This window comes from Strix aluco, chromosome 5, assembly GCF_031877795.1.
Source record: "Strix aluco isolate bStrAlu1 chromosome 5, bStrAlu1.hap1, whole genome shotgun sequence".
Taxonomy (NCBI): domain Eukaryota; kingdom Metazoa; phylum Chordata; class Aves; order Strigiformes; family Strigidae; genus Strix; species Strix aluco.
This window is the reverse complement of record NC_133935.1, coordinates 41,473,515-41,491,920: the sequence shown is the minus strand read 5'-3', so window position 1 is coordinate 41,491,920 and position 18,406 is coordinate 41,473,515.

Sequence of the window (18,406 nt, the reverse complement as noted above, 5' to 3'; positions counted from 1 at the left end):
TTTCAGATTTTGAAGAGGCTACAGATAAATGGTGTAAGTAATTAGAAGAGCTGGGTGGAAGCAGTGACTGATCCGTAGTTGGCTCTTGTTTAGATGAGAACACTTTGTGTGTATTATTAACATAGGCAAAATTTTAATGTCATAGTGCTGATTCTCAAACTCTAGAACCAGCTATGGGATTTCACCCCCTTCCCTTGTTGACAACTGTGTTGTGTGTAGACATCATGATGTTTTCAGACATGAACCCATTTCAGGACACAGCTGAGCCCATCAAGAGAAGCTGGTGGTGCCTCTGAGAAAACATTTAAGGAAAGGTGAAATTGCTGGATAGAAAGAGGAGGAGGTAACAAAAAGAGTGAGGAATAGTGGAGGGAACACCAAGATCCAAGGAAAAGAAGGAGGAGGAGGAGGAGGGGGGGTTTGGAGGTGCTCCAGGCACCAGAGCAGTCTGTGCAGGACCCATGACAGAGCAGTTATTTCCTGAAGGAACTAAAGCTCAGGGGAAGAGTCCATGCTGGAGCAGGGTAGAAGTGTGATAGGGAAGGAGTGACAGAGAGGAACTATTAAGTACTGACCATCACATTCCCATTCCCCCTGTGCCAATGTTGGGGTGGCTAGCAGAGTTGGGAGTGAAAGAGCAATGCTGAGCCTGAGAGAGGGATGAGGAAAGTCGTTTTGATGTTTGTCTTTCTTTCTCTCTACCCTAATCTATTTTAACTGGGAAAAAAAAAGTAATCCCCAAGCTGAGGCAGTTTTGCCTATCACAGTAATTGGTAAGAAATCTCACTGTCTCTATCTTGACCTGTAAGCTATTTTCTCCCCTTCTCTTGCTGGGGTGACTGAGCAGCTGGGTGGGAGTTTGACCCTTTGTCAGTGCTAACCCACCACAACCATCAAATTAGTTCTGGGTCCTAACAGATTTGGTCTGGCTAAGACATGTTGTTCAGTCATCAGTCTGAAGATTTCAGGTGATTAAAAATCTGCTACTGACCATGACAAATTTCTTTCACTTGTCAGTCCTTCCCATTGTGAAACATTTTTACATTGTTTCTCAAAAAGTTCACCAGTCCTAGTTTGCAAATATGTGCACCGATTTTATATGGGACTTTACTCTTCCATGGAAATTTGATGACCACATCTAATACCCATTTATGGTGAATTGGATGGAAAAGAGGTTTTACAAATCTGAGTCAGAGTCTGTAGAAAAGGTTTTTCTTATTTTGAATTTAATGCCACATCTTGGAAAGATCATCTCTTTTACCTTTGCAGTATGCTGGAAATCACTGACAACAGATATGAGCATTTACATTGCAAAGTACTCATACAGTGAGAAATTAAACTGCCTTAGAAATTTACAGGGGCGAGGCATATAAGAATACTGCAGAATCAGGTCTTTGATGAGTAGGCTGTACCACTTTAAATATCCCATTAGCCATAAATAGAAGTATAATATTACCTCAGGAGCAGTGGAATAAAAAAATATCCAAATAAATATAAGGAGCAAAAAATGCACTGTAAAAACATAGCAATCACGCAAGAGGGAGTACTAAGAACTATTCCTTTCGTGGATGCTATTTTGTACCCTATTTCTACCTCCTAAACATTTTCTGTATATCCTAACTGCTTGTGTGTGGGAATACATGTAAAGGATATTTTCCTGATGAATTCCCAAGTGCAAAGGGTAGAAGGTGAGTAATGTGGTGCTTTCCAACTCCTGTGATGCCTAGTCCATGAAGATGTACCAATCCACTGTTGCTAACTTCTTCTGAAGGCAACAAGTGTCACAAGATAAGAAAGCAACAATATTCTATAGTGATATAAAAGAATATTTTTATCAGGAAGCTTCCATATTAACAGAAACTGATAGTCTTCTCAGATACTAAAGGAAAATCCTAACCAATGTTTTTCACCTAATTGGCTGTAGAGGAAGCCTAGGAAAGCTGGCCTTGCCTATCTGAAGTTAGTTTTTGTGAACACCTCATGAAAGTAATGGTTTTGTTAAAGCATTCCTTCTGGCTTACTAGGCAGAAGGTACATATGCCTTTCTAGTTTTAAGACATGGGAATGAAAGGTGATTGCAAGAATGACTACTGGTGTATATTATAGCCTTCCTAGGTTTGCAGTGGCTTACTGCAGCCCATCTCAAAATGATTATGGGCAGTAAGGAAGAATATAAGGTGAATTCTATGCTGTCCCTGTCTAAGTGTCCTGGTCGTTGCCCAGGTTGGGACTCATTTCTCTGAGTCTCTGCCAGGAGTCAGAGCAAGTCTGGTTCTGCTCACTCCACACGAATCTGCTTCCTCTGGATCTTTCTTTTGTAGTGCTGCTCCTTCTATTTTGTGGAGCCACACATAAAGATTGAGATGAGAAGCAAGGAAGGAAATAAGGAGACTATATTTTTAAAAAATGACAGTCACAGGTCTGCACATATATAACATATCTCACAAAAGTTATGAGAGTTAGGTGGTTAAAGCTCCTAAAAGTCTTTATGTTCTCCTGTGGTGAGAATGTTGTCTTTCTGCTATCCTAAAGGGGAAGGGAAACCCCTCTGGAGAGGTCATCTGTGATGTTCATTATCTCTGAAATGCAACTATTTTATAAATCAGGTTCAAACAATGTGGAGTACACAAATGTATGCAAACCTCTGAGGGCAAGTATGTGGAAAGGTTCCTCCCTCTTCCTACTTCCTTCTCCCTCCCCACAAGCAAGGCTTGCAGATGTTTTCTTCTGCTCTTTATTCTTTTGTTCCTGTTTGGCTGTGACCCTTACTCCCAACTGATTTTTTTTTGACAAACTTTGTTTTTTCCTGAGCCTTTGATCCTGTGCTTTGACTCTTGCAATAATGAACATGACACTATTATTTTGCTAGATTCATTTTATGATTCCTTACCTCTCAGAGTTCCCATGAACAGTAATATACACTTTTTTTTGTCAATGTCTTGCAGTAAAAGAGGGAGTCTCATAAAAACTAGCACTTTGCCTAAGGAAATATAACCTTACATATGTAGATTAAATATTTAGGATTATACATTATAACTATACATTTGATTATCCAGTCTGTCTTTGTTTATATTTCTTCAGTTTCCCAGATAGAGGAAACTAGTTAAACGTTAAAAAAAGATTCTAAAAGAACCAAGTTTAGAAGACACACAGCACACAAGTGGATAAGGCTCTAGCATTGGGCCAGGAAGAACAGTTCCTTTTTCTCAGAAAGAAATGCTGCCTTATACCAAAACTGTATATACTCTTAGTTATTCTATTTTTTTTTTTTTTATTGATTTCTGTGCCCAGACATCTCAGTTGAATCACGAAAAGTGGGAGAAAGAGGATCTCTGTCTGTTTCAAGGAAAATAAATCTGCCTACCCAGAAAACATTCTAGTTGTTGTAGTTGAATATCAGTCGCATAGTATATGACATATGCTGTGAGAATACCATAAACTATGAATCTAGACCAACCAGTCTAGACCTTACTAGCAAACTAGTAAGGTTTTCCTCCATGAAACTGTGATTCAGATGTATATATTGAGTAGCATACACGTATAACAATAATCATAGAAAGTACAGCTTGAGAGAAACTGCAAGCGTGATTTTTCACACACCTCCTTTCAACCGCTCCAGTGATTTACTAGAATCTCAAAGTTGGTGGCTCGCCTTTGAAGTAAGGTGATTCTCTAGTCAACACAAAGCTGATCAAGGAGGCTGTCTCTCCTTTGTAACAACAGTGGAGGAAGTTATTTAAGGTTACTACTGTCAGCTGCACACAGATCTTCAGACTATTTTAATTTATGTCATAGGCAGGCAGGACCCAAGCTGTGCTCAGATGATCAGAAGCGGCAGTAATAACTTGGAAACAATATTTTTTCTTAAGTTTATGTGCTAAGTACAACTCAGCTGGAACAGAGGGAATCAAATACAATTTTTGTAATTTGGTTGGGTGAAATGAGCAGTATATGTGAAGAGACATAAGGGGGATGATAGTGGCTTGAACAGTAAATCATTGACCAAAGATTTCTTTTCCTACTTTTTTCTTAAATAAGTATTTTATTTAAAAGCAAAAATCTAATTAATAACTATTATGTGGGGTCAGAAGAAATAAGGAAGAAACCTGAATAGGAGAAAAAAGTTCAATAAAGAAAGGTAAGTAGAAAGGAGAGAAGGGAACCAGAGTCTTCTGCTTCTTTCCATCTTTGTAAAATATCTTCTCACTGAACAAACCCTCAAACGTGAAAGAGCACCAAAAAAACCCACAAACCAAAACAACACTCCCTAGGATCAAATCCATATGAACAAAAATACCTTTGGCAGAGAGTAAATCAAAATTGCCCAAGACAGTTCACTCTAAGACTAGCTGTCTACAAAGTTGCCTGGAATCAAAGGAAATGCTGGTGAGATCTCAACTTTCAGAGTTCACATTGGTTGTATCTAGCTGAGCCCCAAATAATTCCGTGACTCTCTCTCTGACCCATAACCATGGCAAGTGACATGCCCAGCTAGCAGTGCTGGGAAAGACATCCAGTGCTTCATTCTCTAGTGATTATCTTCATGTAATTTCATATTTGTGTTTCCCAGATATATGCAACAGAAAATAGAGTAGTGCTTGTTGCAGAGCTGTTGGCAGAAAACATTGATTTACTGACAATATAAAAAAAAAACCCTGCTCGTAAATTGGCTGAAAGCTGGCAATCATGGGTAGGTTAAAGGAAGTTTTTTGCTGGGTAATAAATTCAAGAGTCATGTATACTTAAATCATGATGTTGAACCATTTCCATACTAAGGACAAACACACACTTTTCTGTTACATTTTAAATCCTAGAGTAGCCAAGGTTTGGATCTAGTTCAGAACTTCCCCAAAGTTTAGAAATATTCTGAAACTTTATACAGAAACTGGCATAAAGCAAGTGGGGACAAAAGCAATTAAAACTTAATATTTGTAAGTAAACTTCACAAAAATGCAGGCATGTTCTGGTGTGGTCTTACTTTTTTTTTTAAAGAAGAAATTTTCTAAGTACTTACATAAGCTAGTGCCAGATAGTAAGCAGTCCACAGATTTATTCTTTTATTGCACCCTAAAAACAATTCAAAAAAGTCTTAAATACAAGAATATGGAATAGAGTATCCTTGAAGGTTTCAGTGTTCCTTAATGGAGATACACATAGAGAACAGAGAAGGTTAAATCTTGACTTAGATGAAATCAGAGAAAAAGATCTCCCAAATCTTAACATATTTATTCTTGTTCTGGGTCACTTCTACTATCTTAATATGCTTACATTGTTTTCCACAGGTCAAATGGAAAAGGTCTTGCATTTCTCCTCTACTTAGGATGATTTGCTCTCAAGCCCTGAAATTCATTGTGGTGTTATTGGTTGCAGATTTATAGTTCAATCATCTTTGTAGTAGCCTCTTCTTTTATGGGTGGGCTTTCTTTGAACATTATGAAATATGTGCTACTTCTTTCCTTTTTGGTTGGAACCTTTTTTTAAATCCCACTAGCTTTTCCTTAAGATCTACAGAACATGGATTGCATTTCACCACTTCGATGATGCACAAACTATGTACCAGGCCCAGATGATAGTCCATTGAAACAGTTTTTCAAGCTATGACCACATATTTATTGCTCAGCAGTGAAACAACTAACTATCATTATTCGAAGCGCTGGAGTTCAGACCTAACAGCTCTTGTGGAGCCATGGTAGTCTTGCTTCTCCACAGTTCTCTTCTCAAGATCTACAGTTGATGAGATAATAAATCAAGATTTTGAACTCTTGGTATTGGATCAAAAGATCCATGGTCACACAATGTAAAATATTTCTCTGATATAAATTTAGTTTATTTCTTTAAATTTAATTGGTAAATTATTTTTTTTTCTACATTTTTTCCTTACAGGTACCTGTTAAGGTTACTTTGTAGTGTATGGTTCACACCACCAATGTAAATCTTAGCAGCTTTGTTTGTATGTACGCAGGCTTTTCCTCTCAAAACACTACCCCATATTTATTCTGAGGTAAGATCACAACAGGATAAATGACACATCATAAAGCCACATTGTATTTTTTTTTGTAACTTATTTATATGACTGTATAATAAATATTGTCATTCTTTATAATTAGTCTTATCTAGATAGAAGATTTTGTTCAGACACTTCCTGTGTGACAGGAGGCATATTTATTAGTATCCTGGAATTAAGCTGGAGCCTTTACAGTTAGATTTAGAAGCCCAGGCTTCTTAGCTTGAGCTATAACAGACTCAAGTCGTTTGGTAGAGATGCACAAAACTAGATAATCTTGTAGCACTTGTTCATCTCTAATTTACACTTATATGCTATGAGTGCTGATTTTTTTTTTTTAAAAATATAATCTTCTATTTCAAATGGTGATCCATGATTTTCCTTTTTGGAGAAAACACTTGAGACCCAATATATAAGTTTAAAATTTCAAGATGTATTGACAAGCTAACTTCTAAATGGAGTGCTTATGAAATCATTCAACAAAACACATCCAGTCCTGAACTAAACTGGAAATCCCATCCCTAGAAAAACAATCTGGAACTTGCACTTCCTTGACTTGAGTCTGGTGCACCCATTAAGCTTCCCTCTAGTTCTTAGATAATAAAGTGACTTAAGACTGATTTATATATATTTTTTTAAAAATTATGTTATCATTGGTAATTATATCAAATTAATCTTGAAAAATAATATTTTTCAATTCTATATTCTTAGAACTGATCAGACTGTTTAGTTACTGTTTAATTTTTTCTCAGTACTGATGCAAATTTAGGTTAGAAAGGGAGAAGAGGAAACACAGGCAAAATTCTGCCTTATTCTTGGTATGAGGTGTGCACGTATGAGATACAGTGTTCAGTTTGGGCTGCTACCAGGCTCATTTTCATATCCAATAACTTCAGTGAACAGAATTTCACTCTATCTTCTCCCACTGATAATAAAAATTTGGTACCACCCATACGCGCACACTTAAAACTTCACAAAGGTGAAGGGATGCTTTTGAAAATTGCCATTTCAGATATAAATTAAAACTGTAGCTCTCAATCAGTATAAAGAAGGAGTTGATAAAAGTAAAACAATCATAAACATCACTCTGGACAGACTTGGTTGACCCTGTCAAGCAGCAGCTCTAGCTTGAGTTGTCTAAGGGAGTGAATCATGTCTGAAAGTGATAATATATTTTTATTAGGAAATATCTGAATCTAGTATTTAACCAGAGAGATGGTCTTGTATATAAAAGAAAAATAGGTTATATATTGCCAGAAACTGTTTAATTAGGAACAGTTAAGAATGATAAGTTGGAGTGAAGGAAAATTTCTTGTACCAAGGATGACACTTGAAACAGAGCCCCTATAAGACTTGTGGTGAGTACAAAGTGGTGTTTTTCCAGCATGAGTCTCCAGTTTCACTACAACATATGTAAAAGTTAGTATTTTTGCTTTGACATAATCTTGAATGTGGAAGAAACCACCACATTCACTCCAGGAACGTGCTGCTGGTGACACACTGATGCTCCAGGTCCAGCTAAGGCACTTCATGAAAGGCAAAAGGCTGTTCCACTCAGGCTGTATTTTGAATTCTTGCTGTATCTGAGCAGCGAGTGATGGATGAGCTGTGTGCAAGAAATGGCGTAAACACCTCTTAAAAAACCACAGCTGCACTTACATCAGAGTCCTAAAAAGCAAACCAAGGGGGGAGAAATGAAAAACTGAAGAAAAAAGAAAAATGGGTCCTTTTATATTTACAGAGGAAACACTTAACTTTAAAGCACATATAGAATACTAAGGTAAAGCACAAGTTAGTTGGGAGTCCTCCATTTCTGCAATATTTCTGAAGGATCTCAATGCCTCTTTCTCATTGTGACCTTACTCCCGTTGTGAATTCATTTCTTATTTGGATTTTCATGGAATGGTGAAGTTGAGGTCAGAATTCTTTTCTTCTTTGCCCCACGTGGAAGAGGAGAGTTCTTGTTTTAAAGGTTTTACACTCAAAGAGTTCAATCTTGCAACTTCTAATGCACAAGCAAAGATATACAACTGTTGATGACAGTATCACAATCTCAAATACCATGTTTGTTTAACTGACACCCATAAAATATCATTGCTTTGAGCACATTTGTAATTGCAGCTATCACTAATTCACACATTCTATTTCACTAGCTGAACATAAAAATGTTTTTAACAGAAGACAATTAGCAACTGGAACAATTTACTTGGGGATGTGATAGATTCTGAATGCACTCCTAAAAGAATCATATAGAGGTTACAGGTTTAGGACAAGCTAGTAGATGAGTTTCTGTTGACTGTATTTTTGCAATCATGGTAATCAACACAGGTGATACCTGACTTTAAGATACACACACTTGCTTATTAAAAGAAGATATGAAAGAAGAGGTATTTCCAAAGTTTAATTTATTAGCAATGTTGTATGCATTTCTAAATATTCGGAAGCATAACTTTCAAAGCTATCAGACAAAATACAAAACATTTTCGCTAATGATCCTTGTCTCTGAGTTGGTGTCAGGGATGAAACACATTTTTTTTAATATATATTTCTAATTGCCCAAGATACCTGGCCAGTCAAACAGAAAAATAATAACCCAGAAATCCCCACACAATTTGCCTCACTGTGTTCTTAGTGTTTTGGCCCTTGGTAAAGATTGGAACATAGTAAGATTCTGTAGAAAATCTCACACCCTTCTGCTTCTGGGCTGAACTGGGCTTGTGACAGCAGGACTGACTTGTGTTGGCTTCCTCTGAGTTGTGGCTGCCTGCTTTAGACTAATGAAATCCACAATACTCCTCAGTTATTTTCCATTAAACAATACAACAGCTGTGTCCCCTTCCCACTGATTATCATCATAATCCCATGCGTAGCTCCAAAAAAATAGGAAAAAAGTATGATATCTCTGAGGAGAATGATTGAAGGATGGGTGCAACATGAGTTTTTTTCAGTATGTTCATATTTATGAATTCTGATTGTTTCTTGTGCATAGTTGATCCATCTATGCCTCACAAATGGAGAGAACAATAAAGATAATTAAGATCACACTTCTTCTCTTTTTATCACTTTGACTTGGGTGATTTTTTATACTAGTATTTATACAGGTACACCTAAAAAAAATGGGTGGCCTCAATACTGATACAATCAATCCCCTAAATATGCCATATTTGTGATGTTTCTTTTTAGTAAAAAAATGCCTGAAATTGTCTTATTTTACAGACTACATACAGCTATTCAATGAGTTTCTTCTGTGGAACATTTTGTTTACTTAATTTAAACTCATTGTGTTTTAATCTACTTGTTTCTGTATCAAGAATTTAGGTACACCCACCCACACCCAAACATACATATACTACACAAAGACAGAAGCTTTCATTTTATGTGCAGAAACATCCATCTTGCTAGTTGTGGAAGGGAAGAGAAGTCTCCCAGGAGCTCATTGCAAATGCAATGTCAAATTTACAATAAACAGAATAATTGCACTGTTTACAGGACTTATTTATTACTATCCTTGTGATTGCTGCAATTGTAAATAAATATGCTCCTTGCCACAAATTTATTTTTTTTTCCAGAAAGAAGGACAGATTTGCTTCCTTCCCCTTCAATTATAATAATGGGCAATATATGTTTGTATTTAGGTTTCTTTAGCCAATGTAAGCCAGACAGCCAGGCAGCTGTTGATCTTAAAGGATTATCACAAAACAAGTTCACTTAGCTTTAGATTGTAATTTATCGTTTGAGACAAAATCCTGATTGTGTTTTTAAGATACATTGCATTTTAAAAATGGCAACTCCAAAGTATATACAATATATGAAAAATGATGTACTCTTCCATGAGAAACAGCACTATTCCATGGTGATCATGTCTGAACACTTAATTAGGCTATCGAGATAAACTCATGCCCAGATCAGCCATACAGCAATTGAATACATAAGACCAAAACGTGCTGAGAAGAAAACAGATTTTCTCCTGGAACTTCTGGTTGCCAAATTGGTTTTGCACCACCTCTTTCCCCAGAAATTGGAGATAAGATTAAGGCTATATAACGCTTGAAGGACTTCCCCAGGACCCTTGTTGGCTTTTGGATAGCAGCAACATAATTTTATTTTTATTTATTTTTTTATTTTTCAGAGTCTGATTCAAATCTGAATTAACTGTATGTAAATGTACGATTAATGTAAATAGCTGTACAGTCTACTTAATGAACTGGTATACTACATTCATTTTGTGGTCAGTTCTTTAGGTAGTAGTTTCTCAAGTGGAATTTATTGTTGCTTCATCCTACAGCATCAGCAGATCCTACAGTACTACTGGAAAATCCTCTCAGTTCAGGACAGTCCCTTAGTGCAGGAAGAAAAAGAGAGAGAAAGACAGCTGCAACCTGCTCACCTCTGTCCTTCTGGTTTAATAGAGTGACAGCAAAGAAATGTTCCTATCTTGTGTCAGGCCCAACTACAGTTTTGTCTTCCTAATACCTTTAGTAATTAATGTAATCTAAAGCAGTATAAGGATTTTCAAATACAGAACAGGAGCAAAAGATCAGTTCAGATCAGTTCATTGGAAACACACTGAGGTATCATGCATGACAGTGGTTCGTCCAAGTCCAAGAAAAGAAAAAAAATTGAATATGGAAGGTTCTAGTATAGTTTCTAGATGCGGACAGAAGCATCTTCTTTCAGTTTTTGTAAAGACTAGAGAACTTAATAGTGTCTAGCTCCAGAGGAAATTCTTTACTTAAAACTCAGAAATATTTTCAGGTATTTAGTTTCCTGTTAAGAAAATAACAGGGTAGGAAGAATTGAAAAACGTCATTTGATTTCAGCAAATATTTTAATGGAAAAAAGCCAAATAAATCTCAAGTAAATTTAAGAAGATTCTAAATTTCAGTATTTTGATAACAAGAACGGTACAGTTTAATAAAGAAAGCACACCCACTTTAACTAAACTCTTAGGAAGTTCAAACCTCTTCAAAAGATTTGTTTGTCATTAGTTCTTAGGTTGAGCTGAAAATATTTTTTTGCTGTATTTTCACTCTATCAGTCAATAAGAAACTAAATGCTTGCTGGAATCTATTCTGACATGATTTAAAATATTTTTAAAAGGTACATTTCTTGTCATAAAGTACAAATGGGTGAACAAAAGGGAGAAACAACTCAAAAAGGGTAGCTAGATTTTTAAAACTTTACATTGAAATATACCAATCATTTTGCTTTTACTAATTGGTCTCTCCTGTACAGAAAACACGAGCAATGTTCTTATTCTGCCACTTCTACATATCCATCAATCCATGTTTCTCAAGCATTTATAAGTATCTGTCATCACTTTCCTCTGAAAAACCTTTACAAATAAACCATTTGGTTTTTCACTATTTGATAATGGCTAAATCCTGTGGTATTATACTAGTATACAACACAGGATATCATTAGCAGAGGAAAGGAGTCAGCAATAAAATCAACTGGAGATTAAGCTCATTCACAAAACTTCAGTCCCTGTTGAGCATAGTGTTAAACATGCTTGACTGCTTCATTCAATAGTACAATCATTGATGGGGTCCCAAAACCCTAGTTAAGTTTTTATAAGGCTTTTCACTACAGAACATCACTAGAGAACATAATCGTTATTTCCACATACCCACATGCAATTTTCAGGGATTACTTTAAGTGTGAATTCTCAGGTATTTCTTCCAGCTGTCTCTTGTCAACTCATAATCCCATATATTGAGCTCTGTCCCTGCAGGGTAGGCACTTGATCCTAAGGTCAAAAGTCCTTTAGCTCTTGACTAATGCACCTCATTAGAAGAGGAAAACAGAATGTCTCCAGCAATTCAAATGTCATGAGAAGTAACAGAACTATATATTTTTAATCATGTTAAACAGGTTTTATTTTAGACACAATAAAAAAAAAGAGCTGAAGGCTTCCCATTTAAATACTCGAAGCACCAAGTGTCTAGTTCATTGTGCATCCAAGCATGATGCAGGAGTATGCAACTAAATTGGGAGGAAATAAAATAATTAATAGTTTAATCACATGCAGCATCATTTTTTATTGTGGTAGGGGGCTAGTCATAAATTAACAACTGTCATTACTCAAGTATTTGGACTAAAATTAACATATTCAGTCAAATGCTGTTTTTCTTAGTCCTTTATTTTACTGTTAGGTAATGGTTTTATTCTGTGCTGAAAAAATAATCACCTTATAAAACAACAGCTTTTGATTCAACAATGAAACTGGAACTTAGGTACAACTGAATCCCTAAGCAAATGTAAGCTACTACATTTTGTACAAAAGTTTTTTATGAGTTCACTGTAGTCACAAACAAACTGCTTTTGCTTTAGAAATTCAACCTAGATATTTGCATTCGGACAAGACTGTATTTTGAATGCTTTTTTATTTTAAACTGACACCAGCAATTCTAGCTATTTGTCATCATTACATTCTAAAGGAGCTTTGCAAAGTAATTACGTAAGCTAACTTGTTTGCTGAATTTGTACTGCAGTTATTCAATTATTGAGCCTCATTTATTGCAGTAAGTCAACTTACACACTGGCATCCAAACAGCTTAAAAGAAGAAATGTCACTTTGGTTGTACAACAATTGTGTTTTAAATGAAGCAAAACATTTTGTGTGTTCTTTGGCTGGAGATCTAGAAGATGAAATCTTGATGTCACCAAAGCCAAAAGGACTCTCCTATTGATTTCAAAGTTTTCTGAAATGTCCCTAAAATTTTTTCCATCATGTTTCTGCATGACGAATATTCTGGGATTGTATGTAGGATTTTCTGGCATTTCCAGACATTTTCTGGAATACAGGTAAGCTTTAAACATGTGATTTTAATCATTAGAGAAAACAACAACTCAAGGATAGATGTAGAGTCACAATCTTTGCTTTTATATCATGACTAAAAGTGTTTTTCTGGTACTATTTTGATGTCAGAAAAATCTTTTCACTTTTTCTATGTGTAGTTACTTCTAGTGTCAGTATGAAACATAAATGTGAGATGAGGCATTTTCTTTTATCGCATTAACTCATAAATCTGGAAAACATTGGACAATTCAGACACACAATTCTTTCTTTTGAGATTTTCACAGTTATAACAACAGTAATTCTATGCCTTATTTAATGTCTCTCATTATGAATAAAATGTGAGTTCTCATTGGTTTAGACACGTATTAGTAGTTCTATTATCACATTATAGCAAGTAAGTCTCGAAGAGTTGTTCACAACATGTTAGGTCTGCTGCCATTATAGATAATACATATTATTTTAACTTCTTTTAAGTTAAAAGATTACATAAATCAAAATTTTATTCCTATGGAGAAAGGAGAATTACACAGTGAATTATCTTTTTTTTTTTTTTTTTTTTTCCTGTTTATTAACAAGAAAAATATATGTCAACTTTCTTAAACAAAATGGGTGCTGTCTAATCAGGTGTTCACCCTACCCACATCTCTTTCAGCCAGCACTCCTATTGCAAAAAGATGATTGTTAAGGTCCCTTTTTAAGCCAAAAGCCAGTTGTTTAAGATGTGAAATATTTTTTCTCAGTTGTTATTTTAGAGCATATAGCTATGATTTTCTACCTGAGTTCACAACCCAGCTCATAAACAGTGTGTGCACTGACTCTTCTGCTAAACACTTGGCTGACACAGTTCACTTCTCTTGAGAAGTCTTTCACTTGTGTCTTTCTCCCAGCAACTTCTCTAAATGAAAAACAGTGAAATTTAACAGCTCAGGGAGACTAAATAATCCTGTAACAATAACACAGTTTAATTTGGGCTGTAGTAGTGAGAGCAGCGTTACTGGACAACTTCATGTTTGTCTCACCAGTACATATTATTTCAAAGTGTCATTTACTACAGCTGTAAACTCTAGCTTTCTGGTTTATAAAAGTTGTATTAAACCCATCCTGCTCATTGAAGGAAAACAGTTACATCTGAGGTAGCTCTCACTATTGAATTGTTTTGTACATTTATTTTCCTGCTGGCTGTTGTTAGCTGCTATGATTCTCAATAAATGAGCAAAACAGCTTTGCTGGCCTTCAACCCTCTCTTTAATCTGTTTACTGTCTTTACTCTCCTAGCCTTGTCTTTAGTTTTACAAACCAATCCACACACAAAAAGCTCAAAATTGCCAGAAGAGCAACCTCTTTAAAAGTGTTTTGCTGATGATTATTGGTTACAGCTAGAGATGTAAAATACAATGCATTTGGAGAGATTTACTCATGTAAACAGGCCTATTCACAAATAGTCCACACAAGTACTTGCTTCTTCAGGATTTAGTAATGTTATATCTCTTATGGTGCCTGAAGATAACAGTAATTTTTACCCTTCAGTTCACTGGGCTTGCCACCAAATTCATGCTGCTTATGATCCTGTTCCATAACCAGCACACTGTTGAAAAGTTGACATCTAACCACATAGCAAAAAGGTGAAGGGCCGCTTGAGGACTGACAGTGCTTTTCTGTCTCCTGTAGTGCTGGGAGGTTAACTCTGTTTATGATGAGTAATTGTTTCCCTTGTCTGTTTAATCAAGAAACACCAAACATTTTCCATAGCAATGATATTCTGCTCCATTCAAGTTGCTCACACAGGAGGAAGAAAGTATCTTTCTATGAAGGCTACAGATGCAGAAGCAGAGCAGACTTTGACAGAAAAGTAGATTGGAAACATACTTGGGTTAACAGAATACTTTCTCTTCTTCAAAGATGTTGAAAGGCACACATCTCTACTTCATTTCCATTACTGTAGTGAGAAAAGGTTTACAGAGACAATAGTTAAGAAGCTATAATCTCAATATTAATGCAAAAGCTATGTATTTCATATTGCTACTGTTTTGCATCTGCAGGCTTCCTCTTATGTGTCCTGTCTTATGAACAGTATGTATGCTTTTGATTTAGGAACCAATAACATTTTAAACTAATGTTAAAAGGAGAAAAAAAGAAAAGAGAAAAAGAAGTGGGAAAATGATTAAATTACATAGAACATATTTTTCTTTTAAAATGCAGTAAAAGATTCAACAGTTCAAATTGCTCAGGGGTGATCACATTTCTTTCAGAAGGTGTTCTGTATCTTGGGGGCAGTGTACGTATCAAATGCTGCTGATAGTTCAGCAGATGCTCTTTTTATTGAAAGTCACAGAAAAGAGTTGCAATAAAACCTGCATTAACAGCCAGAACTCAAACTGAGGCTGCCTCGTGATTTATGCACTCTCCTTTGGTTTTGATCTTTTAATGAATGTGACTTGCCACGATATATACTCGTCTGGGATTTTCTCCCCCACCACTCACATTACTACATTCACTGTCGATCTGATCATGCAATTTCATATGATTCAAGAAAAAGAAAATCAGCTACTAGCAGTCTACTATGCATGATTTTGTGCATTTTTATGGCTAGGGTTCTGATTCAAAATGCAGTCAAGCAAGTGAGAGGACTCTAGTTGTTTTTAATGGGCTTTGGATCAGGCTATGAATACCATGCTTTTTTAGGATATATCATTTTAGGTTATTCCTTGTGCATCTAATTGTTCTTTTTAAGTGCCCTTCATCTTTACATATATCTAGTCAAAACAAATAAAATAAATCCACAGTTTCTCTATTGTTCAGAATGGACAAGAGTGATTTTTTTCTTAATTTTAATGAATAAAATCCTTTAGGAATGACCTTTGTCAAGAGACTGCAACATATTGAGAGTTCTTCAAGTACTGTCCATAGCTCTTATTTACATTTGAGACTCTGTACAAGTTCTTACATTATACTTCCCTCATGAAAATAACTTGGGGTTAGAATCATTTTTCAAATGTTATTAATAGATAAAAAGTAATCCAAGGATAAATGCTTCCAGACTGCAGCTACTGTGTGTATCTAGGCTAGACATACATATCTCAGTGTTTTGTTTTTTTAGTCTGACTAATTGTCTTTGTCTTTAATGACTTTCCTTTAAATGTCTGCTTTATGTTTCACAAATACTTAATCATTGCTTTTCTTCATCTATTTATTGATAGAGTTTAAATGCATACATATGAACCAAAGTGACACTACCTGAGGAAATGCTGGGCAGAAATCTGATTTTTTTCCCATAATTCAAATAAAATCTTTTCTCCTAGCTGAAGCTAACAAAAGCAATCACGTCTTTGGACCCTTGCTGTAAATACAGGAAGAAAAGGCTGTGGAAATGGGAATTGTTACAGTATGCATAAAATATACTTAAAAGGGGATCACAGGAGAAAACATCCCCTCTCAGGACCCCATCCTGGCCTTTATGAATTGTACCAAGTAGACTAGTAAGCCAACTCATGCAAGTAAACATTACACACGTGTTAAAGACTAGGAGAATGGTGCCTCATAGATGGAAGCTCTTACACTCTAATGAAACACCTTTGTGTATGATGTTATGTCAATGGAACAGCATGTGGCTTTGGTACATATAAAAGCAATTATGGAAGTAATATTAGAGCCTGACTTGCCTTTTTCCATTGGTTTCAGGGTTTCAAGCTCCCTAATAGCTCTAACCCAAGTCAGAATGATAGCACTTTCTTTCTTGTCATCATTTCACAATAAAACTTTCCATTCTTTTAATGGCCCAGAAGCCCTTCAGATGTGCCATTGGTATTTATATTAGAAACATTTCCATTAGCTAAGATTTTACAATTTGCCTCTGATTTTTTTTTTTTTTTTTTTTTTTAAAGAAACTAGATAGTCTGGGACATTTTAAATAATAGCAATTTGGTTTCTGGTTATTCATTGACTTTTCCCAGATGATGTGTCTTGAAACTATGGTATAGCACATGTCCGGATTTCAGAGAAACGTAAAAATGTACTGTCAGATGATGTAGCTACGAAGAGTATGTTATAGTGCTAGTTTGACTGTATTGGCCATTGATAACCTCCATCTACCTTGCCTCTGACATGTTAGCTGGACAAGGGAGAGATAGGGCAGTCTCTGAAAACAGGAGTCATTATGAGAAGCAACAGCAGTCCAGCAGCGATCAGGTATTTTGTTGAAAAGTTCAAGAGATTATCTTTTTTTTCTTCTTTTACCTGCTTTAATGTCCATTATCACAGCAAACATAGTATTTCCTTAGTGAGTTATAGAGGATGACTCAGTCTTTCTACCCTTCATCAGTGCAGTGTTGTGGTTAAGATTCTTGGACCCCATTTGGTCAGCCAGATATCTCTTTCTTCTCCCAGTTTTGTAGCTCAGTACTTCAACCCTGGTCAGCTCTGGCACAGTTACACTGCTTCAACACTTTGTACCTATCCTCCTGATATATCTTTAGGATGAGTTCTCCTAAAGTAATAAAAGCTTCCTCCCTTCCTTTTCCTTGTAAACAGCTTTGAAAATGTCAAGCCTGTTAATATAAAAATAGTCCGATTTTTGTACTATATATTATGTTATTCATTATATTATACTGTATGTGGGCTCTATGCTCACATATGCACATATGTATATAGTCATTTAAGAAGGATTAGTATAATTTGTCTATGCATACACAGGAAGTATTAATTTTAAAAATATTTTGTGACCTAGATGATATATAGATCTTTGCACATGGCAGACCTCACTGCCTAGGAAAATGTAAGCTTCTCTTGCACAAATACTTATGAAAATACACTTAACCTCTAGTGCTCTAATAGAGATGGAAACACCATCCAAAACCATCATTTTATTGAAAATTTCCATATTGGCAGTTCCCATCATGCTTTCTGGCTATTGACTAGATGAAGTGGGAATTTGAAACAGCAGAATAACTGTCTCAGTACTTCGGAGTTTAGCATAAAAATCTGGGGTAGAGGGAAGGGGCAGATGTTGAAAGAAAAGTTAAATGTGGTATACATGCCAACTACTGACCACTCATTCATATCATGCTGTGTTTTTAAGTGGTTCTCCCTTTTGGTTAGACAATAAAACCACCCCACATGTAAAAGGAGTATAACCTTCCATTTCATGGAGAAAAGTCCTCTATGAATAATAAATTTTATCTTGTCCCAGACTTAATTTTAGATTCATCCTTCCTTCTTCAAATGATATTGAACTTAAATATAATTGCTGGTGGCCTATGACACTCATACTGAGCTGAATACAATTCCAGTTCTTCTATTTTACTTTCATAGCTTCCTTAGCTCATCCTATGAACAGAGTGTGAAGCTTTAGGGTAGAGGCTTCTATTTATTCAGATGTATTTTATTTAGTTTCTTATCCTTCTGGTTTGAAAGCTATCACTGGCACAGCAGATGGATGTTTTCTGGAAAATGACTGTAAGCCATAATTACAGCCTTACAATATCCCTAGCTGTGGCAAATACTAGACAAGCTACTGTGACATAGCAATTATGATGCCACTTTCTTTATCAGAGGCATGACAATTCATATGCTAATATGTAGCCCTGATCACAGCCAAGGTCCCT